General features: G+C 41.8%; 1 protein-coding gene and 1 non-coding gene across 26 annotated transcripts in view; both read left to right on the top strand.

The window, feature by feature from the left end:
• KMT2C (lysine methyltransferase 2C) overlaps positions 1-23,002 on the top strand; it is a 262,590-nt gene that overhangs the window by 25,941 nt on the left and 213,647 nt on the right. The window lies entirely within an intron of this gene.
• On the top strand, positions 20,022-20,150 carry LOC118679474. The gene has a single exon (XR_004975258.1). It is a non-coding gene; the product is annotated as a small nucleolar RNA SNORA56 (small nucleolar RNA).

Here is a 23,002-nt window from a genome sequence, read left to right on the forward strand (position 1 = left end):
AGGACATTAGGACTGACTATATGTAACGTCAAAACATTTGATTTTTTAAGTTCTTTTTCTTTTTTTAAAAAATACATTTTTATTGATTACAGAGAAAAAAGGAGAGGGAGAGCAAGATAGAAACTTCAGTGATAGAGAATCATTGATTGGCGGCCTCCTGCACATCCCCTACTGGGATTGAGCCTACAACCCGGGTATGTGCTTTGACTGGAATGGAACCGTGAACTCCTGGTTCATGGGTCAATGCTCAAACACTGAACCACACCGGCTGGGCAAAACATTTCATTTTTAATGTCATTTTTTGTTCAGTTCCATTCTTTATCTCATTAGTAGGGCATAATACTAGGAGGTAAAAATGTCTTTAGGTTTTAATCAACACAGGTATTGCTCCTGTGTGAGTGTGTGGTTTTTTTAAAAAAATAATTTAGGATAGTAATAAATCTTCTCTTTTATTAGTGAAAAATATATATGTATATATACATTTTAATCTTTACATATATAATTAAAAAGTTGACTCCATTTAAAGGTGTATGATACAGGGGCGAGTCTCGGTATTAGTGAAAATATTGAGAAGTTAACTTAGTTCAGAGCCTTAATGAAAAACGGTAAAATATTTTGAGAGTCACAGATAAACCTGTTAGACAAATGCAGAGGAGTTCTGTATCTTTATTGATTGTCATGTCTAAGTTTTTAAAACTCTTACTGCTTTTTCTCCCTTCATATTTATATTGGCAGCCGCTAAAGAGCAGCTCGTGCTTCCACATGGGGTGACACTGATTAACAAAATTACATAAGTTTCAGGTGCACAATTCCACAGCACATCATCTGCATCCTCTCTTGTGTTCTACAGAGTTCTTGCCTGCACTATGCCATTGGTGTCTGTTGCCTGTTTTGTAGTGATGTTTGGGATTTTAGGGGAAGTTGTGGGGAAAGTGAGGGGAACCATGGAGTGGGTGAGGGGATGCGATAAGTTAATTAAAGCCAGTTGTGCTAGATTAATTAATCTTTCTGCTGCCGACAGAGTCCTGTCATACAGAATAAACCATTGTGCCATAGTGTAGTTTGTCTTGTGGTGGAAGGACACAAAACCCAAAGTGATTAAAGGGAGTCTAGGAATTGATGATAATAGGAATGATTTCTCCAAATACAATATTTTTATTAAATTTTGTTGAGTAGTTTTCACCATTGTCAAATCTTTGTGTTTTACATACACTTTCTAAAAGATTTTTGTAAATTTAATTAAATTAGAATAAAAATCTTGGGATTGAAATAGGTAGAATTTTATTCATATTTGAAACTAATTCCAGTGGAAATGAAAACTAGGAACTGTTTTGCATTGTGTCTCTAAAATATTCTTTGGAAGGACATTGTTTTAACTTTATTTAACTAAAAGAATAAACTTCTATTTTTTAGTTGTTTTCTTCTGCCCCCAAAGCCTGGGTATTTCCCTTGTCTGACCATCTGCACATAAGCATCAGTCATGCAGTCAGCATCTTTATACAAGGGCAGCTTTCTTGGTTATGTCTTAAACCTAACTCCTTTAACTTATTCTGAATTTTGGTGATATTACTATAACATTGTAGTTTGGAGAATGTCACCTAGAAGAGGATGATCTGTAATCAAGGTTATGAGTTGGTAAGATTTTGCAGGATATGAGATATGAAAAAGGCAATTTCTTGATTAGGCCTCTGTGGAAACAGTCATGAACTTGACTTCCATTTATGGGGCTCTACCTCTGTGGCCCCACCCCTCACTTTGAACCTCTTCAAAATATTTGTTTATTTAAAAATAGGGATTCTTTGACAACCAAGACTACTGTTAAATCACCGTTTAAGTTAGGTTATTAGAACAACAGAAGTAGGCTTCAGTTACATAATGGTTTTTTAAATTTTATTTGTTCAGTGCCAGGAGTTGAAAACATTTGGCCAGCTTCATAGAGTATTTAGGGAGTTTGTGGAGGGAAAGTAGAATTATTTGTTTATTGAGCAGAAGGACAATTCTCCATAATTATAGATGCTTGTTTAGAGGTTCGGAAAAGGTGGTTAAAAAAACTTATTTTTTAAAAAAATCCATGATAAACATATGTAAGTAAAAGGAGAAAGAAAAATTTGGCAAAAGTGATTGCAGCACCTTAAGTAGAGTTTTTCATGGAAAAATATCCTTGTTAAATGGAAAAGAAAGGCTCTGGTTTGAAAGAGTGAGACTTGAGTAGGGCATTTTTGGTAGACGTTGAAGACCATGTTAGGTGGTGGTTAGTATTTTGGTTTTGACTTCCTCACTAGAGAGAGATTAGAAAGGATAAAAAGGGTTAACATAAAGATTTTAACCATGTGATGCAAAATAATGCGAAATGTGTTGTATCCTTTTGTTTTATCTAACCTTTATATTCTCGGCTCCCAAGAAAATTTCATTAAGTAATATAAAAAAATAAAATGGAGTTGTTGGATTATTTGAAATTAAGCAATAGAGGGGAAAGTTCCTGGAAATGGTTAGCACAGAGTAAACAAAGAGTTAACATTGGGGGTTTCCTCCGCTGGCTGTCTGTAGCAAGGTTCCCGGTCTGGACTTTGGAGAAATCCATCCCACCTTTTTGAAGCAACTGCTACACAGAGATCTACTTTCTCTGGTCTTCCTCTTTTCCTCCACCTTCCTTCCCCCTCCTCTGTCTTGTAGGCTCCTGGGAGTTCTGTGTGTGTTTTTGGTAGTGGGTGTGTGTGGTGGGATAGTCTCAGAACCGTGGGAGAGCTTGCCAGAAAGACCCTTCATGCTCATTTGTTCTGTCCTGTGCAGTGGGTGCTGCAGGGCGACCAGGTTGGCAGGACCTGGCTGGCAGCCTCGCAGCCTGCCCTAGTGAATCGAGCTGCCTGCCTGAGGCTGAGCCGTGGAGCTGAGCGTTCTCATCCCGGGCATTGGATCTGGGTGGGGAATATGGCTGATCTGAGCGGTGGGAGCAGTTTTTATAAGATGGTTTATAGACAGGAATGAAAAATGACAATAAAAAAGAGCCAGAACCCCAAATACCCGGAGGGGAAAGTTGTTTTTTTTCAGATGATCATATTTTTGCATCTGGTTCCGGAGGGTGACTTGGCTTGGATTGTTACTATTAAAAATAAACAGAGCCAGCAGAAGCCTTATATTTCTCTATTATGTACTTAACTGGATGAAAGCTTCAGATATGGTCATATAGCACTGGATATTGAGATGTGTATATTTATTGTTGAATTAAATCTAGGTTTGGAAATAAGGAAATAACAAATCATGAAAGTTTCACATTCTGGATTTGAAAGTTGTTTGATAGAAGAGGATTGGGAATAAAGTAGCATTTTTATCCCCTCCCCCTTTAGTTCTCAAGATTTTTCACTTAGTTTCTTAAGTAGTTTTATTAGCTATTCAAAAATAATTCAGCATTTTTATTCTAATTCTATATAAATTGTGTATATATAAGAATATATACTTCTGTAAAATATTTAAATGGTAATATGAATTTAACATACTGAAATGTTTATATAATTTGAAAACTCTGAAAAAACACTTTGGCTCAAATATTTCATTATAGGTTTGAGGATTTTCAGAATAGTTCTTCATGTATGTTTAATTCCCAGTTATAATTAGAAAAGGAAAAGCAATGAGAAGTACAATATTTGGTTCCTTAACCAGCATTTGACCTATCTCTGTAATTTACTAGAATTTAATCAGAAGAAATTATTAAACAAAACCAAATTGTAATGTTATAATTTATAATGTTTCTGATGTGTTTCAGCAGAAGATAAACAGTTTGATGGATTAAATATATTCTCTTTTTGTTAAGTAAAACTATGATAGTATAGGGTTAACTTCATTATGTTTACGAACTCATATTTAGACGTTTACCTATACACCTGTCCTATTTAATATTTAGATATATATTACTTGTAAAATTTATATATTTAACCTCAGGTGGCATGTTACACTTGTTTTCTTTTCTTTTTTTTTAAATACTTACTGATTTTTTTACAGAGAGGAAGGGAAAGGGATAGAGAGTTAGAAACATTGGTGAAAGAGAAACATTGATCAGCTGCCTCCTGCACACCCCCTACTGGGGATGTGCCTGCAACCAAGGTACATGCCCTTGACCGGAATCAAACCTGGGACTCTTCAGTCCGCAGACCGACGCTCTATCCACTGAGCCAAACCAGTTAGGGCTACACTTGTTTTCTTACAAAACTTTGTATTATATGTTAAGTATTGTAACCTATCTCTTCTAGAATAATTTTTATTTCGTATCAAAGCAGCAGTGTCTAATTTATAAGTAGATTTTATTTTTTTTTTCACCGAGGGCATGAAATCCTTCTTGGCTACTTTTCTAAAAGTAAGATTAAATAATACTGAAATTCATGTTTTATTTTCTGTAAGGATCATTGATTTGGAAACATTGTATTCTTAACAAGATAAACTTGAATTTAACTACTCAGTAGCATATATTTCAAAATAAACAGTTGCTGCTCCTAATGTAAAATCATTTGTTACATAATCATTATTGTTCTACTTAAGTAGTTTCTTTGCTTACATGTTTTTCATGTCTAGACCCATACAAAGATTAATGTGATATAGTTGTGTCCTTTCTAAACTACACAATGCCTGATTAAACACCGAACTATTTTTTTTCTTGGCTTCATTTTAGTGACAACAAAAATGTAATTTTCTGAAGTGTCAAATTACACAATAGCTTCCTGTATTTTGATTTGAGCGGAATTTGGTAAATTATTTTTTAACATTGCTTAGCTTTTTGTTACATCTCATGGGTAGTGGCAGAGTGGGTCTGTAACTTGCCTGAAATGTGATATGGGATGTGTTCATCTTGTGCTGCCGTAGGCACTTGGCTCTCAATCCTGAGGGGAACCTAGACTTTCCCAGTGAACAGCCGCATCGGTGTGTTAACGGGTGCTGATGTCACTCGGACGCTACAGAAAACTGTCGGCACACGGACGCTTCCTCACACTGTCATTTGTAGTTTGAAGAAGTAAACCCAGTTTGTTTTTGGCATTTTTTTAAAAAAGGCTTTTGTTTCTTGAGTAGAATATTGTTAAACAAAATGACAAACACCATAAACCATAAAAGCCTTCTCCCTGCAGAAAAGAAACCACCACCATACATAACAAATAAACAACACAAACTCAGAAATGCTTATTTATAATAAAGGCCAACAACCCTTCCTCACTCCTTACAGCCATTCTCTAAAGGAAACTTTTAAATAATTTCTTCATGTGGTATTGTTGTGATGAAATAATAAGCTTACTTTAGGATTTATCAATTTTAGATCGATTTATGCTCTCATAAATGAGGATTTGGCTCCCTTATATCCACTTTCCCAAATAGATGTTATCACTTTTAGTTTCTCTGTTATCTTTGTAGTTTATGTAACACAATAGACCTTTGCTTCTCGTTCCTATAGATTGTGTATCTTGATTTCCCAAGTAGGAAAATATTCGTACTCCCCCCCTTTTTTCTCACCTCTCCTTTCCCCTTTATGCTCTTATGTGTCTGTCATTTCCACATGGGCATTGTCAAGGTTGAGAACACTTTTTTTTAAAATATATTTTATTGATTTTTTTACAGAGAGGAAGGGAGAGAGATAGAGAGTTAGAAACATCGATGAGAGAGAAACATCGATCAGCTGCCTCCTGCACATCTCCCACTGGGGATATGCCCGCAACCCAGGTACATGCCCCTGACCGGAATCGAACCTGGGACCTTTCAGTCCGCAGGCCGACGCTCTATCCACTGAGCCAAACCGGTTTCGGCGAGGTTGAGAACATTTATATTCTGTACCATACTCCCTTATTCTTTGCCTATGATTTGGTTTTCATTGTTGAAAATCAACAAATAGTTTCTACATTACTGTGATGATATAAATAATTGTTCATAGCCGAGGCAAAGAATATCATTACCTATCCTGTATGGTTTCCTGGTTTTTGAGTCAGTAATTACCTTTTTCCTCTTGCTTTATTTTTCACTGTTTTTTTCTTCCATGGTCTCAGCTTTCCATACCACATTAGTATTTCCCCCTGAGGAGAGGTCTTCCTGGTCCTCTTTCTCTATTCTGGACCTGATGTTACCTACGCCTGTTCCAGGTCACTCCCCTCAGTGCTGGGCTTTGGTTCTGCTGTGACTGGATCTTTTCTTTAATGCAGTGCATCCCTCACATGCTTTTAGGAAAGAGTATGTAGGAGATAAAGTTTTGAACCATGGCATATCTGAAAGTGTTTTTGTTAGTCCTTGAAATACCTTGACTGGTATTATTTTATTCAAGCAAAACTAAGTTGAAGATTATTTCCCCTCAGAGCTTTGAGGTCATTGCTCCCAGGCCTTCTAGCATCCATTGTTGAGGAGAAGTCTGATACAGGGTGATTCTTGTTCCTTCGTGGGTGATGTGTTTTGTCTAGATGTGTTCTTAATAAACTAAAGACTCATATTTTTTAATTCTTGGGAATCCTCTTATAATGCTGTAATTATATCTTCTTTCTTTGTATAACTCCTTTTAGTTGGTTATTGGACTTCCTGAGTTAGTTCCTCTCCCCCTTTTGTCTTTAAAAGAAAAAATTTTTAAATTTTTGATAGTATTATAGATATCTCCCATTTCCCCCCCTGTACTTCCTTCCTCCTAGCTCCTACCCCTCCCCCCAGGTTTTTACTACCCTATTGCCCATGTTCATGGGCTATGCATATCTGTATATATAAAACTGTACGGTGGAACAGGCGAACAACCAACGAGCCAGTTGCTCTGACATGCGCTGCCCAACAGGGGGTGTGCGCAGAACATGGCGGGCATCGGCCGTGGCGGGATGGTGGAGCAGGTGAGTGGGGGCACCAGACCAAGGCGGGGTGCCAGTCGCTGTCATCGGGGCGAGCCTGTGGTGGTTACTGAAAATTCTTTGCTCCTGCGCACCACATCCCGCCCGGCACTTGCAGCTGCTGCCGGCATAGGCCCTGCTAGTACCCGCTGCTGTTGCTAGAGCCACTGCTCGCACCTGCTGCCGGCACCTGGTACCGGCCCCGATCGCTTGGCACCGTTAGTGGGTGTAAGCGGTGGCTGCCAGCCCCGATTGCCTCTCAGAGCTTCTCCACCTCCCCTTGCTCCTGAGGGGTGATCGGGGCCGGCAGCCGCCACTCGCACCTGCTGCCGGCGCCTGGCACTGGTCCCTATGGCTTGGCACCGTTATGGGTGTGGCGGCGGCGGCAGCCCGAATTGCCCCTGAGGGCTTCTCTACCTCCCCTGCTACTGAAGGGCAATCAGAGCAGCAGCTGCCATTTGCACCTGCTGCTGGCGCCGGTGCCAATCGCTCCGCACTGTCAGCAGGTGTGAGCGGGGCTGGTGCAGTCACTGCATGGGAGCGGTGGTGGCAGGAACAGGGTTGCCGGGGCCCTGGCGGGAGGGGTCAGGCAGGGGCATGGAGGATGGGCTGAGACCCGCCCCTGTGCCCACCGCAGCCTCGCAGCCCACAGTTCCTTTCAAGGTGCACGAATTTGTGCACTGGGGTCCTAATAAGTATATAAATTCTCTGGTTTATCTCTTCTCATCCCTCCAACCGCACATCGAGGTATGTCAGGCTGTTTCATGTCTCCATTTATCAGGTCCTATTTTGTTGGTCTGTTCATTTTGTTCATTAGATTCCACAAATAAGTAAGGTCATGTGGTATTTGTCTTTCTCAGATTGGCTTATTTCACTTAGTATAATGTTTTCCAGGTCTCTCCATGATGTCCCAAAGAGTAAGAGATCCCTCTTTTTTACTGCTGCATAGTATTCCATAGTGTAAATGTCCCACAGCCTTTTTGTCCAATCATGTACTGATGGGCACTTGGGGCTGTTTCCAATTCTTAGCTATTGTAAATAGTGCCGCTATGAACATAGGGGCACATTTATTCTTTCTGATTGGTGTTTTGGGTTTTTAGGATATATTCCCAGAGGTGGGATTGCTGGGTCAAACGGAAGTTCCATTTTTAATTTTTTGAGGAAACTTCATACTGTTTTCCATAGTTCCTGCACCAATCTGATTCCAGCCAGCAGTGAACTTGTGTTCCCCTTTCTCCACATCCTTGCCAGCACTTGATTTTTTTATTGATAGCCATTCTAACAGATGTGAGGTGATAGCTCATTGTGATTTTAATTTGCATTTCTCTGATGATCAGTGACTTTGAGCATTTTTTCATATGTCTCTTGGCCATGTATATGTCCTCTTTGGAGAAATCTCTATTCAGGTCTTCTGCCCATTTTTTAATTAGATTGTATCCTCATTTTGTCTTTTAGTTCTATTCTTCTGGTCATCTCCTCTACTTTATTCTCAGGTTCTATAATTTTACTTTAGCAGTCATATTTTAAATTTTTAAGAATTCTCCCCTCCTTCCACTCCCAGCATGTTTTTTTCTTTTTTCTAAGACTATGGATTCATAACCTTCTTTTAAAAAATATTTTATTGATTTTTAGAGAGAGGAAGGGAGAGGGAGAGAGAAGAGAAACATCAATGTGAGAGCACAGCATCATCCATTGGCTGCCTCCTGCATACCCCTGCACTGGGGATGGAGCCCACAACCAGGAATCGAGCTGCGACCCTTAGGTGCATAGGATGAGGCTCAGCCAACTGAGCCACACTGGCTGGGACTCATAACCTTCTTGAATCTCTTTGAAAGTGTTAAGAATTTTCTTTAAAGTCATCATACTCTCCTTTATCTGTTTGCTGTAGAGTACTTTTTGTTGTTTATTTTGGTCTTGTTTATATTGTAGGCTTTTTATCAAACATCTGATCTGGGTTATTTTTCAGATTTAAGAGTTAGCTCTTGGTGGGAATTAATGACTGTCAGACTTGAGGGTGAAGCTGGTAATTATTCTTTTGAATTCTGACATTTAGGAGTCCCTTGTGTTCAAAGTGCCAACCCTACACTAGGTTCACTAATTCCCTTTCCCTAGCCCATGGTTTCTTTTCTTTAGAAAGATATCCATTTTAATTTATTTTTATTAACTTTTTTTTTTTTTTAACTACCATTTAAAGAATCTTTTATTGAAGGGAGATAAACATGTATTTTTGGTCTGCTGTTTGAGCCAGAGATTCTCCACCAGCCCTTAAACTGGACTAGACCATAACAAATAATATTCAGATATCTGTTTCTCTAGTGCTTTGAAATGGGTCAGGTGGTAGAAATATATCACAAACTTTACATTGTGTCTGAGGTGTTCTGGGTGTTTGAAAAAGAGAGTACCCACTATACATTGTTGGGCCTTTTAGCAGGTAGAGGATGAGGAAAGCATCACAAAAAAGTTACAACTGTAATATGTGCTGGTAAAAACACTCAAATAGCTCAGGAGAACCTAACTTAAAAAGTGAAAGGTCCTCTTCCCCTCCAGCCCCATAGTTCAAAGTTAATTACTGTAACTATTTTATAGCCTTCTTGACTTTTGCTATGCATATACTTTCTCTGTACATGATGTGCGTCTATTAATTTTTACAAAGATGGGATCATTTTGTTTATACATCGAACTCCCGAGACAACATGAAGGTTAGGGGTGCTGACCTCCCTCACAGTAAAATATCTGAGTGTAATTGCAGTTGTCTCTCCACACATGCAGATTCCCAATGTCAGAATGAAATTACTGTTGACCCTTGAAATATACAGGCCAATTAAAAACTTGCGGCTAAATGGAGCCCCATAGTTTGAGCCCATATTCAAGGATCAACTGTAATGCTTGTGGTTTGCTTTTGTCACTTAACAGTCTATCTTGGACATTGTTCTGTTTTAGCATATAGACAGTCTTTTCAACAATTGTGTAATATTTATGCAGCTGATTTGAAGTGTTTGCTTATGCCTGATTCTAGATTCTAGTCATTCAGTGGTAAACGAGAGATTAAGCCCTTGTCTTCACTGGACCAATATATCATATGGTGGGAGATACAAAATAAATGCATTTCTTATAATTAACTAGAGGCCTGGTGCACAAATTCGTGCACCAGTGGGGTCCCTCGGCCTGGCCTGCGGGATCGGGCCGAAACTGGCTCTTCGATATCCCCCAAGGGGTCCGGGTTGCGAGAGCGCGCAGGACAGACCGAGGGACCCCATTGGTGCACGATCAAGGCCGGGGAAGGAAGTGAGAGGTTGGCCAGCCAGGGAGGGACCGTGGGAGGTCTCTAGGGCATGTCCAGCTCGTCTTGCTCAGTTCTGATTGCCCAGACCCCAGCAGAAAGCTAACTTACTGGTCAGAGCATCTGCCCCCTGGTGGTCAGTGCATGTCATAGCGACTGGTTGACTGGTTGACTCTCTGCCCCCTGGTGGTCAGTGCACATCATAGCAAGCAGCTGAGGGGCCTTAGCATATCATTAGCATATTACGCTTTGGTTGAATGGACAACCAGACACTTAGTATATTAGGCTTTTATTATATAGGATTTCAGACATTGAGAAATGCTATAAAGTAAACAGTGGTAATGGTATTGACAGCATCTGTAAGTGGTTCTGAGAGTGATGCATGTGGTAGGGGAGTCAGGCAGTCCCTCTGAAGTGACGACATTTAAATCAACGTGAACAACGAGGCAGTTAGACAGTTTAGGACAGTGATGGCGAACCTTTTGAGCTCGGCGTGTCAGCATTTGAAAAACCCTAACTTAACTCTGGTGCCGTGTCACATATAGAAATTTTTTGATATTTGCAACCATAGTAAAACAAAGATTTATATTTTTGATATTTATTTTATATATTTAAATGCCATTTAACAAAGAAAAATCAACAAAAAAAAATGAGTTCGCGTGTCACCTCTGACACGTGTGTCATAGGTTCGCCATCACTGGTTTAGGAAGAGCACGGTTCATCATGAAGGCTCTAAAACTAGAATGAGTGTGTCATACTGAAGAGACCTTCTGCCTCCCCAAATAGAAGGCTGGTGTTACTGGACCCTGAGGAGAGCCTAGGAAATGCTGTCTAAGAGGTAAGCAGGGCCTTCATGCCATGGTAGGGAACAGGGATTTTATTCCCAAAGCAGTGGAAGCCACTGGAGGGTTTTAACTTGGGTGACCAGTTGGGCTATTGAAATCATCTTGGCAGATATGGCTTAGAGTAGGCTTATGACTAAGGAGAAGAGTGATAGGTTTCATACATGTTTTGAAAGTTACAAGGATAAGATCTACTAAAGGATTTGATGAGATGGGCCTGAGAAAAAGAAGAATTAAAATGGTTTTACAGATTTTTGGTATTAGCAGCTTGGGTGGACAGTGTGTCATTTGCTTAGATGAGAGCCTAGTGGAGAAACGGGTTTTTAACTAGATGGTGGTACCCTAATTTATTTAACCATTCCCTATTGGTGGTCATTTAGTTGTAGTGACCATCCTTGTATACTTGTGGGCACTACAGAAGTTACATTCCTCCATGTAGAGTTCTCTTATCAAAGAGCACACATCAGTTCAAGTTTGATAGTGAGTGACCACCTGCTCTCCAGAAATGAGGTAACTGGCCTGGCCTCCCAGAACAGAGCATGTCTTCCCTCTGGCATTCTTCCCACAATGGATGTTGGGGAGAGGACGGGACAGGACATACATTTCTGGTGGTTCTAACAGAATTTTTTCTTACTGGGTCACTTAACATTCTTCTCAGAATGAATGAATACCAGTACTTGCTCTCCTTTCTTTTTTGGGTTCTTGAAGTTATAACACGTATGTGGTTTCTTTCAGCTACTAGCCATATAGTTGTTGGTCTGACCTTCTAGTTTTGGTGACATATTTGAAGTCCATCATAAGTATGATAATCATGATTGTTTAGTGTGTGCCAGGCACCAGCCCAAGTGCTTGCACGTGCCATATTTATCTATTTAATCCTCATAACAATCTAAAAATACTGTGCCTGCTTCAGCCTTTATCCTCTTCCTTCTAGTAAATAACTATTATCTCCATTTTTTTCAGTTGAGAAAACTGAGACAAAGGACTTCTACAAATCTTTGTCTTTTCATTTCTATCTTCTTTTTCTGTCAGAGCGTTTCTTTCTGGTAAGTTTGGCACTTGAATATCTTTTGTCAGTTGTTGGGTTGAAACCCAAACACAATAAATGGCAGAAAACAGGCCACTGGTGGAGTAAATGTGTTCCAGGCCCATTCAGTCCTGAGAATGCTCTGCCTCTTGGCTGATCGGGCTGGTAGGATGTTGGGTCTGGTCGTTAAAACTGACTAGGTTCAAATTTTAACCTCATCACTTAGTAGCTACTTGATTTGGGTCAACTTTAAAATGGGATAAGTTAAAAATAGTACCTCTTTTGTGGGTGTGCTGGGGCAGTAAATAATGCATGTAAAAATGGATGGATAGCACATAGCCAGGTGTGCAGTAAGTTCTTTATTAGAGTTAACTGTTGTTTTCACATCATTGGCCAAGAATGAGCATCCTGTCTAGCACTTGATGCATGGGATGGAATAACAACTCTTATGAATGGTATATGTTTATGTATAAAATTTAAAAAATAACTAAATACAGCTAGTGTTTTAGTTATGTTGAATGGGATGTACATCAGTTAAGCTTTTTTATTTTTTTCTGTGTGACATTATTTCATGGTTATTTTAATATACATGCCTCATGATTGAGTTAAATTGGCTATACTTGCCAATAGCTTTTTTTTATTTTTTTTATTTTTATTTATTTTTATTTTTTATTTTTTTGTCAAACCACCTGCCTATGTCCTGTCTCAGGTACCTTTTGGCTTCAAATAACACAAACCTTAATTTACCATGTCTGATGATGGGTAGAATTTTACCTCATGTGATCAGAAGTCCAGATGTAATTCAATAGCTCAATGAAATTTCCGAGGACCCAGATACTCCTCTTCTCCTGGTCTTTCATCTTTAGCATGCTGTTGATGGTTGTTCCATGAATTCACTAAAATAATTATTCAGCACCCACCGTGTCCCAGGCAGTAGTCTCTAAGCTTGAGAAATAACAGCAGCACTGAGCAAAACGGACCACAGGCTGAGTGTATTGCCCTCGGGGAACTTACTTTTGTTGGGGGAGGGAGGAGACAGACAAGTAGGTGAAAGGGATTTCCACGGAGAAAATAAAGCCGTGAAGGGGACTGTGAGGCTGCGTTGGGCTATATTAAATGGGGTGATCGGGGAAGGCCTCACTGAGGTGACATTTGAGTCGCGTCTTAAAGGTGGTAAGAGGACAAGGGCAGCTGTGTGGGGGAAGAGCATTTCAGACAGAGGGCTAGTGAGTGTGCAGGCGCTGGGGCAGGAGTGTGTTCCAGCCAGGCAGAGGAGCGCCAGTGTGGCGGAGCTGAGCGTGGGCCGCGGAAGAGCAAGGCCTCTTAGGCCATTGGGAGCGCTTTTTCCTGGGGAGATGAGATCTCTTTGAGGGCCTTTGAGCAAAGGACTGACCTTATCTGATGAAGGCTCTCAAAGGTTCATGCTGGCTGCTGTGTTGAGACTTGAATGAAGAGGATAAAGGCGGAAGCCGGCGTGGTGGTTGGGAGAATATTGCAAGCAGGCAGGGAAGAGATGATTTGGAAAAAGGAGTCAAAGCAGTTCTGCATGTTTTGAAGGTGGAGCTGAAAGAATTTGTGGGATGTAGAAAACAGAGGAGCTATAGGTCACAGTTCCAGGAGTCCACGTGACAACAGCCAGTGGAGGCGAAGTGCATTTGTTCACAGAACAAAAACCTTTCCTGGAAGCCTCAGCAGGTTTGTCCTCGGGTCCTATTGGCTATGACTGGTCACGTGCTCATGTCATGTGGTAGTTGCTAGTGAAGCCAGAAAGCAAACATCTATTCCTCTTAGGCCTTATAATGGGAGAGGTGGCCCCTGTCAGCAAGATCAGGTTGTGAGGTGGGGTGGCTGTTGGTTGGGTAATATATGTCATTGTCCACTCTTTTGTTGGGTTGGTCACCCCCCCACTCCCCTTTAAAGTGATTTATAAATCTTTTTTGCATCTTAAGAAAATAAGCTCTTGTTATAATAGATTCTAAGTATTTCTAAGCCATATATTTTAATGAGGTTTTTTACTCTGAGATCAGTTTTTAAATTTTGAAATAAATGAATCCTTTCGAAGCTACAAGTAGGAGCAGGTGAATGCAGAGTCCCATGCATAATTTATAGTTTTTCCTACTCTGGGTGCACGTGTCATTTTAACCTGAATGCTGGCTAGTCATTCTTTAGAAAACTATGCTTATGGTCTTGTAAGGGCAGCAGTGGGGTGGGGATGCGGGGAACCAACTCCTCTGCCCCAATTCCTCTGTTCCCCTTAGATCACTCAGTTGTTATTGCTTCCTTTTACCGAAGATGTGTATGTCTTGCTTCTTCTTGCTTCTGTCTTCCATAGTCATTATCTGTTGACCTTACTTCCTTCCCTCCCTCCCTTTCTTCCTTCGCCCGCAAGGCCTATAACTGTGTTATTATATAACGAGAGATTTTTGTTTTATTGTGTGATTAATTGTTCAAACTTCACTTTCAAGATGGGGGCAGCGTGGCTTTAAGGTTGGGAGTCTGTTCTCTCTTATCAGACACAGCAGAGTGTTTGGGCTTCAGCGTCATGGCTTACTAGCTGTCTGACCCAGACCACTTCACTGCACAGCACCATTCATGCTGTGCTAGGGCAGCATTTGCCAAAAATACAATGTAGGTACCACTTCCTGGAGTTGTGCAATTTGGTGATTCTGATGTGACTTTACGCAAGTTAATTAAACCCTGAGCTTTTAAGAAGATAATGCATGCTATTACGTGCCTTTAAGCCACGTAGGCGAGACGATGACAGTTCCATAGCCTTTCATTTTACCTTGGACTAAAGGTTGATGACTGATAACTGAGTGAGTTACAAGTTGGGAAGTAGGGTCATTGTGAAGCAGTTGTGAGACATTATGGAAGGTATCTTTTAAAAAGCTGTTCTCTCTCCTCTAACACCAGACTTCATTGTTGAAGAAGCAATTGTGAGTGTATGAGTTTGGATCATTTCCACAGTTTTGGGGGTGCTCTGAGCCCTTTCCAGGTGCCGGTTGTGATGGAGATAGAGTGCATGGGCACGGATAGGTGGCACACAAGGACACTTCCTACATGGTGACTTATCAAGGCATAGCCAAGAGAGAATTCAGTGGAGGCAAGTAAATACTTATTTAGTTCTCTTTCTTCCAAGTATTCATTTTGATATACTTTTGGTAGGATATCAGAGTAATTTCTACGTTCCCAGTTGTGTGTGTAAAAACAGGAGATTCTCCAAGCCAGTCACTGGTTTAGTGCGTCATATGAGAACAGAGGGACAATGTTGTTCAAGTAGTTGTTGGGTATCTAGGGTTATAGGGTTCCAAATAAACACACATTCACCTTGTCCTTTTGTGCAGAATACTTTTGGGGGGAAGATTTAAGTGTAGATTTAGGAGAAAATCGGTTTTAGCGTGCACTGTATATATACTGTATTCCTTCTGATCAAAATTCATCTGCGTGAGGGTTTTTCCAAAAGATGTAGAGGGGGATATAATAATGAATAGGATAGTTTTATTCTTTTTTTTTTTAATTAAATCTTTATTGTTCAGATTATTACATTTGTTCCTCTTTTTTTTCCCCCCATAACTCCCCTCCTCCCAGTTCCCGCCCCACCCTCTGCCCTCACTCCCCACCCACTGTCCTCATCCATAGGTGCACGATTTTTGTCCAGTCTCTTCCCGCATCTCCCACACCCCTTTCCCCCCCAGGAATAGTCAGTCCATTCCCTTTCTATGTCCCTGATTCTATTATAATCATCAGTTCATTCTGCTCATCAGATTATTTATTCACTTGATTCTTAGATTCACTTGTTGATAGATGCATATTTGTTGTTCATAATTTGTATCTTTACCTTTTTCTTCCTCTTCCTCTTCCTCTTCTTAAAGGATACCTTTCAGCATTTCATATAATCCTGGTTTGGTGGTGATGAACTCCTTTAGCTTTTCCTTATCTGTGAAGCTCTTTATCTGACCTTCCATTCTGAATGATAGCTTTGCTGGATAAAGTAATCTTGGTTGTAGGTTCTTGGTATTCATCACTTTGAATATTTCTTGCCACTCCCTTCTGGCCTGCAAAGTTTCTGTTGAGAAATCAGCTGACAGTCGTATGGGTATTCCCTTGTAGGTAACTGAGTTTCTTTCTCTTGCTGTTTTTAAGATTCTCTCTTTATCTTTTGCTCTTGGCATTTTAATTATGATGTGTCTTGGTGTGGTCCTCTTTGGATTCCTTTTGTTTGGGGTTCTCCGCGCTTCTTGGACCTGTAAGTCCATTTCTTTCACCAGGTGGGGGAAGTTTTCTGTCATTATTTCTTCAAATAGGTTTTCAATATCTTGCTCTCTCTCATCTTCTGGCACCCCTATAATTCTGATGTTGGTACGCTTGAAGCTGTCCCAGAGGCTCCTTACACTATCCTCGCATTTTTGGATTCTTTTTTCATTTTGCTTTTCCGGTTGGGTGTTTTTTGCTTCCTCGCATTTCAAATCATTGACTTGATTCTTGCGCTCCTCTGGTCTGCTGTCGGGAGTCTGTATAATATTTGTTATTTCAGTCCGTGTATGCTTAATTTCTAGTTGGTTCCCCAATATAAGATCGAGGGTCTCATTAGTTTTCTTGTAGATCTCATTAAGTTTATCGGCGGCTTCTAAACAGTTCTTGAGAGACCTTAAAAGTGTGGTTCTGAACTCTATATCTTCCATTGACAATTTTGTCCTGTTTCTTTGTCTCCGCATTTTGTTATGCTTCCTTGGTGCACCCCCTAGTGGTCTTTGTTCGCAGTCTTATAGTTAAATCTTGATTGTTGTAGCTAATTCCAGGGAGGGTTTGACCTCCAGGCCAAGTGGCTATGAGAATCAGCTGTGTCAGCAGTGAGAGAACTTCTGTCCTCTAGGGAGGTGCTAATCTAGCCTTTGCCTGAGGCTATCCGGCAAATGCCTGTGTGCAGGGCTTGGGGAGGGCGGGGCGCACAGGATCAACAGGGTGGGCTGGAGAGAGCAGTTATGGCGGCTCTCAGTCCTGTCCCCAGGGGCTCTGCCTCTCTGAGTCCCAGCACCCGCTGCAAAGCTCGGAGAGAAAGCTACACTCGCTCTGACCGAAGCCAGACAGTCCCGCTTCTCCCGTTTGAGTCTGGGGCCCTAAAGACTCGCCCGGATCTGGAGCTCAGATTCTGCGACTCCCTCCCGATTGAAAACGCCAACCGCACCCTCCGCCGCCAGCCCGCTCGCGCACTCCGCACCTCAGAATTTGACTTCAGCACTGCGCCTCCTCTGAGTGTCCGTATGCGTTTCTCTTTCCTCCTAGTTGTAGGACTTCCACTCAGCCAGCGTTCCTGTGGTTCTGGGTGATGTCCCTTCCGTTTTTTGGTTTCACTTTTGAAGTAGTTGTTCAAGGCAGCAAACTCCGGCGTTAACCTATGCCGCCATCTTGGTTCTCTCCTATTCTTAATGTAGTTGTTTTAGAGCAAGAGAAAGGTACCTAAATTTTTCCTTCTAGTAGGCCTGTATTATAATTTGACTTACAAACTCATAGGCTTAGATTTATAGAGTGGTTACTATCTACCTGTCGCTGTGCAGCTCTGTAAAGACTTTTGGTAAGATGAATGGATATTTGCCAAGAAGGGTAGGAGTTGCCTGTTAGTGGATGTATGGACAGAAGGAAAAACTTAAGAATACGTGGCACAGAGGTGGGAATTTGCTTGGCCTATTTGTAAAGTGTTCAGTGTTAATAAAAACACAATATACTGTTTGTTAGAGTTCTTATGGGGTATTTAACCAAAATTAACGATGTAATTGTGGCTCTAATGCAGTTGTCTTCAATCTTATGTGTTTTTTTAAAAAGTATATTTTTATTGATTTCAGAGAGGAAGGGAGAGGGAGAGGGAAAGAGGGAGAAAGAGAGAGAGAAAGAAACATCAATTATGAGAGAGAATCATTGATCATGTCTCCTGCACACCCCATACTGGGGATCAAGCCTGCAACCTGGGCACGTGCCCTGACTGGGAAATGAACCGTGACCTCCTGGTTCATAGGTCGACACTCAACCTCTGAACCATGCTGGTCGGGCTCAATGTTACGTTTGAATCATGCCTCCATTAGTAAGAATTTGAATCTGTGACTTCAACATTTGTATCCTTTTTACTTTTATTTATGAATAAATTGTATGCAGGGGTGGGAAAAAGTAGGTTTACAGTTGTAAATACATGAAACAGTTTATTGTTGTGTAATTATTTATTAATTATTTTCCATATGAACCACTGTAAACCTACTTTCCCCACCCTGTACATCTGTTCTTATATTAGGTAATAGAGGCCCGGTGCATGAAATTCTTGCAGTTTTACATCCTTAGTGTTGCGTGGAGGTGGGAGAGGCTCCCACCACTGCCGCTGTGCTCGCCAGCCGTGAGCCCAGATTCTGGCTGAGCGGCACTCCCCCTGTGGGAGTGCACTGACCACCAGTGGGCAGCCCCTGCGTTGAGTGTCCGCTCCCTGGTGGTCAGTGCACATCATAGTGACCGGTTGTTCTGCTATGTGGTCGATTTGCATATTAGCCTTTTATTATATAGGACTAGAGGCCCGATGCACAAAAATTTGTGCACTGGGGGGTGGGGGTCCCCTCAGCCCGGCCTGTGCCCTCTCACAGTCTGGGACCCCTCAGTGGATGACCACTTGCTGGCTTAGGCCTGCTCCCCGGGGGATTGGGCCTAAGATGTCAATCAGACATCCCTCTGGCAGCCCGGCAGCCCTCAGGGGATGTCCATTTGCCAGTGGAGAGCAGACCTAAGCTGCAGTCTGACATCCTTAGCGCTGCTGAGGAGGCAGGAGAGGCTCCCACCACCACCACCGCTGCACTGGCAGCCATCAGCCTGGCTTGTGGCTGAGCAGAGCTCCTCCCATGTGAGAGCGCCCTGACCACCAGAGGGCAGCTCCTGCATTGAGTGTCTGCCCCCTGGTGGTCAGTGTGTGTCATAGTGACCAGTGATTCCCAGTCTTTCTGTTGTTAGGGTCAGTTTGCATATTACCCTTTTACTATATAGGATAGAGGCTTGGTGCACGGGGTGGGGCTGGCTGGTTTGCCCTGAAGGGTGTCCCGGATCAGGGTGGGGGTCCCACTGGGGTGCCTGGCCAGCCTGGATGAGGGGCTGATGGCTGCATCTGGTTGCAACCCCTTCAGGGTGGGGGTCCCCACTGGGGTGCCTGTCCAGTCTGGGTGAGGGGCCGAGGGCCGTTTTCAGGCTGGTGAGCGACTGAAGCTCCCAACCTCTCCTTTTTTTCTTTTCTTTTTTTTTTATTCTCGGATTTATTTACCTTTTATGGCTGTCACTGGAGCTGAGAGCCAGCTCCAGCTCTGAGGCCCGGCTCCAGCTTGAGGCCTCGGTTGCTGAAAGCAGGTATCTGGGGTTTGTTTGGCTTCTATAATTGAAACACTGTTGCAGCTCCAGCTCTGAGACCTCGGCTGGCTGAAAGCAGGTATCTGGAGTTTGTTTAGCTTCTATAATTGAAACATAGTTGCTTTCAGAGCTGCTGCTTTCATGCACAGAGCCGGGCCGCGGCAGGCGGGGAACCTTGGCTTCCTCCATCACTGGAGCAAGCAAGCCTCCTGTTTGCTTAAGCTGCGTGGCTGCCGGCCGCCATCTTGGTTGGCAGTTAATTTGCATATCACCCTGATTAGCCAATGGGAAGCGTATCGGAGGTACGGTTAATTACCCTATTTGTCTTTTATTAGATAGAATAAGGATACCTTATATTAGGTATGGATTACTAAATTTTAGGAGCGCTAAATTTAATGTTCCTTTTCTTTTTTTAAAAAGTTAGTCCTCAGTTCTAGTGTTTTCTAGTTATAGTGATTAGGAGATTTGAGTGTCTCATGTGCACTCCATTCTGAAGCCCACTTCTATAAAAGACCAGGTTGTAAGGAAGCCTCAGAATGTCTATTCTTCTATTCTGAGTGTTAAGCAGTATGTAGTGTAGAAGAAGGGGGTAGAGTGAGTGGTGAGTGGAATCTGAGTCCTGAGGAGACCTTTGGAGAAATCAGAGCACTGACCAGATACAAAGCTCTGGGTCTCAGAAGATAGGTGTCCCTTTCTAATCTGGCTTGTGGGACTCTAGAGGGAGTCAATCTGCAGCAGTAAATGCTGAGTTCCTCTGACTAGTGTCAGCGTTTTGATGTTGGCTTTAGATTTCCCAGATATCACTGATTGACGGCGGATGAAGTGGTCCTCCCATGGAAAGCTGTTCAGTTAATCTAACCAATTTCTAAAAAAGTTTAAAACTTCTAGGTCTATTTAACTCTATAAAGGTTTGTAAATGAATATTCATGTTTCATTAACATTTATTTAGTATCCACTATGTGCCAGGCACTCTTCCTAGCAATTTCACTCATATAACTTAATCCAGCCCTCCCCCCCATATCTACAGTCCTTTTATTTGTTAACTTATGTAAGTGAAAAAGCCAGAATTTTCCAGGTCTTGGACACAGATCTCTTTATCTTCCTCTTCATTCTATAGCTCTTTTGAGGAGCTCTAAAATTACTTACAGAGGTAGGAAAACATGTACGCAATGAGGGTGAAAGAGAAAGATCTGTGTCTGTGAGAAGAGGCTAGTAGAGTCATGGTTCTGTCACACATGTAGCAACATGCATATAACGGATGTTTAATAGATATTTGCTAAGCATTCAGGGCTCTTGGTATAAGCACTTCCATTTCCTAAGTGTGTGACCTTAGCCTGAGTTTCCTTCTGTGAAAGATGGAGTCAGCCTTTGCTGGGCTAGTTTGTGATGAGAATTAAAGTGATAGTATATGTAAGATGCCTAACTCATAGGGTCTGATATGTGCCCCCTAGTTGCTATGATGACTTTTCACTCTAATACCAGAAGGTTCTGTACTTTGTAGGTTAGTTCTCCAGTCTCCAGAGAAGTGTTTTGTGCGTGTTGTGTGTGTGTGTTTTAAGGAGTTTTTTAAAAAAAAATATATTTTATTGATTTCAGAGAGGAAGGGAGAGGGAGGGAGAGAGAGAGAGAGAAATATCAGTGATGAGAGAGACTTCATTGATTGGCTGCCTCTTGCACATCCCACACTGGGGATTGAGCCCATGAACCAGGCATGTGCCCTGACCGGGAATTGAACCGTGACCTCCTGGTTCAAGGTGGACACTCAATCACTGAGCCACACTCCCAGGCTCCAGAGAAGTGTTTAATAGCAGTGCTCTTCCCCGGAGCCTGCCTCCACCAGCTCCTCTATGGAGCTGGTGAAAAAAAAAAAAAAAAAATCTTATTTTATCTCATTATATTATTTTGTTTCAAATTAGAAATAGTAAGGTGAAGTGTGGCCAGAGTATTATAAACTCTGATGTCTAGGATATTCAATTATATCATTAGTTTAATAGCACTTTTTAAGGTTTTTAAATACAGACTAACATAAAGAGGAAAATGAAAATGTCCATAATCCCATTGTTTACACAACCTCTGCTGATTTAAAAGATATTCCATGGCCCTGGCTGGTGTGGCTCAGTTGGTTGGGTGTCATCCTGTGCACCAAATGGTTGCTGGTTTGATTCCTGGTCAGGGTACATGCATAGATTGTGGGCTCGATCCCCACTAGGGGGGTGTGCAGGAGGCAGCCTGTTGATGTTTTTCTCTCAGCAATGTTTCTATCTCTCTATCCCTCTCCATTCCTCTCTTTCTAAAATCAATAAAAACATTAAAAAAAAAAAAGTCAGCCCTGGTGTGCCTCAGTGGTGGTTGAGTGTCCCCCTTGAACCAGGAGGTCATGGTTTCATTTCCCATCAGAGCACTTGCCCAGGTTGTGGGCTCGATTCCCAGTAGGGGCCATATAGGAGGCAGCTGATCAGTGATTCTCTCTCATCGTTGATGTTTCTGTCTCTCCATCTCCCTTTCTCTCTGAAATCAATAAAAATATATTTTTTAAAAAGTCAGTTTGGGAGTCATAGCAAAGTAACATAGACTGGGCAGCTTAAGCAACAAAAACCTTCTTACAGTTCTGGAGCCTGATAGTCCAAGATCAAGGTGTTGGCAGGTTCAGTTTCTTTGGCTTCTCTCCTTGGCTTACAAACACCACCTTCTTTCTGTGACCTCTCCTGGTCATCCTTCCGTGTTGTCTAATCTCTACTCCCCCCCCCTTTTTTTTTTTAAAATATATTTTATTGATTTTCTACAGAGAGAAAGGGAGAGGGATAGAGAGTCAGAAACATCAATGAGAGAGAAACATCGATCAGCTGCCTCCTACACACCCCCCACTGGGGATGTGCCCACAACCCAGGTACGTGCCCTCGACCGGAATCGAACCCGGGACCCTTCAGTCCGCAGGCGGACGCTCCATCCACTGAGCCAAACCGGCTAGGGTTAATCTCTACTTCTAAGGATAGCAGTCATCTTGGATTAGGGCCTACCCTAACAACCTGACTATTAACTCAACTACTTTTTTTAAAGGCCTATCTCCAAATACTGGGCAGGGGGGGAGGTGGGGTTGAAGGCTTCAACATGAATTTTGGGGGGACACAATTTAGCATATAACACTGTCCTACCATTACAACTATTAATAACATTTCCAGAAAAATTTCCTGTCCTTATTTCTGTGGGCATCTGAATTTATATGATTGGGATTATTAAATTAGCATATTTGAACTCAGTGTGAGCAGTATACATAGCAGCAAGGAATTAATTATTATAGGGTTGTGCTCGGTTGGGGAAATGAACCTGTTTTGTGGAATCAAAGATGGTAACATATATCTATGGGTATGTGTGTGTATATAAATACCAATATATTAAAGCCTCTTTAGTAGAGTTGACTAGCTTCATGTTTGTCTTAAGTCATTAATGTGCTAAAACTTGTTTTGACCCTAGCTGGTTTGACTCAGTGGATAGAGCGTTGGCCTGTGGACTGAAGGGTCCCGGGTTTGATTCCAGTCAAGGGCACATGCAGTGACAGGGGTGCTGGTCACTAAAGATAAATGGGGGAGGGGGTGGGCATTTGGAGTGAGGGGTTGACTTCAGACCCAGAGCACATGCTACTGGTAGGTATGTGAGC

Source organism: Myotis myotis, unplaced genomic scaffold (assembly GCF_014108235.1).
Source record: "Myotis myotis isolate mMyoMyo1 unplaced genomic scaffold, mMyoMyo1.p scaffold_m19_p_25, whole genome shotgun sequence".
In the NCBI taxonomy this organism is placed as follows: domain Eukaryota; kingdom Metazoa; phylum Chordata; class Mammalia; order Chiroptera; family Vespertilionidae; genus Myotis; species Myotis myotis.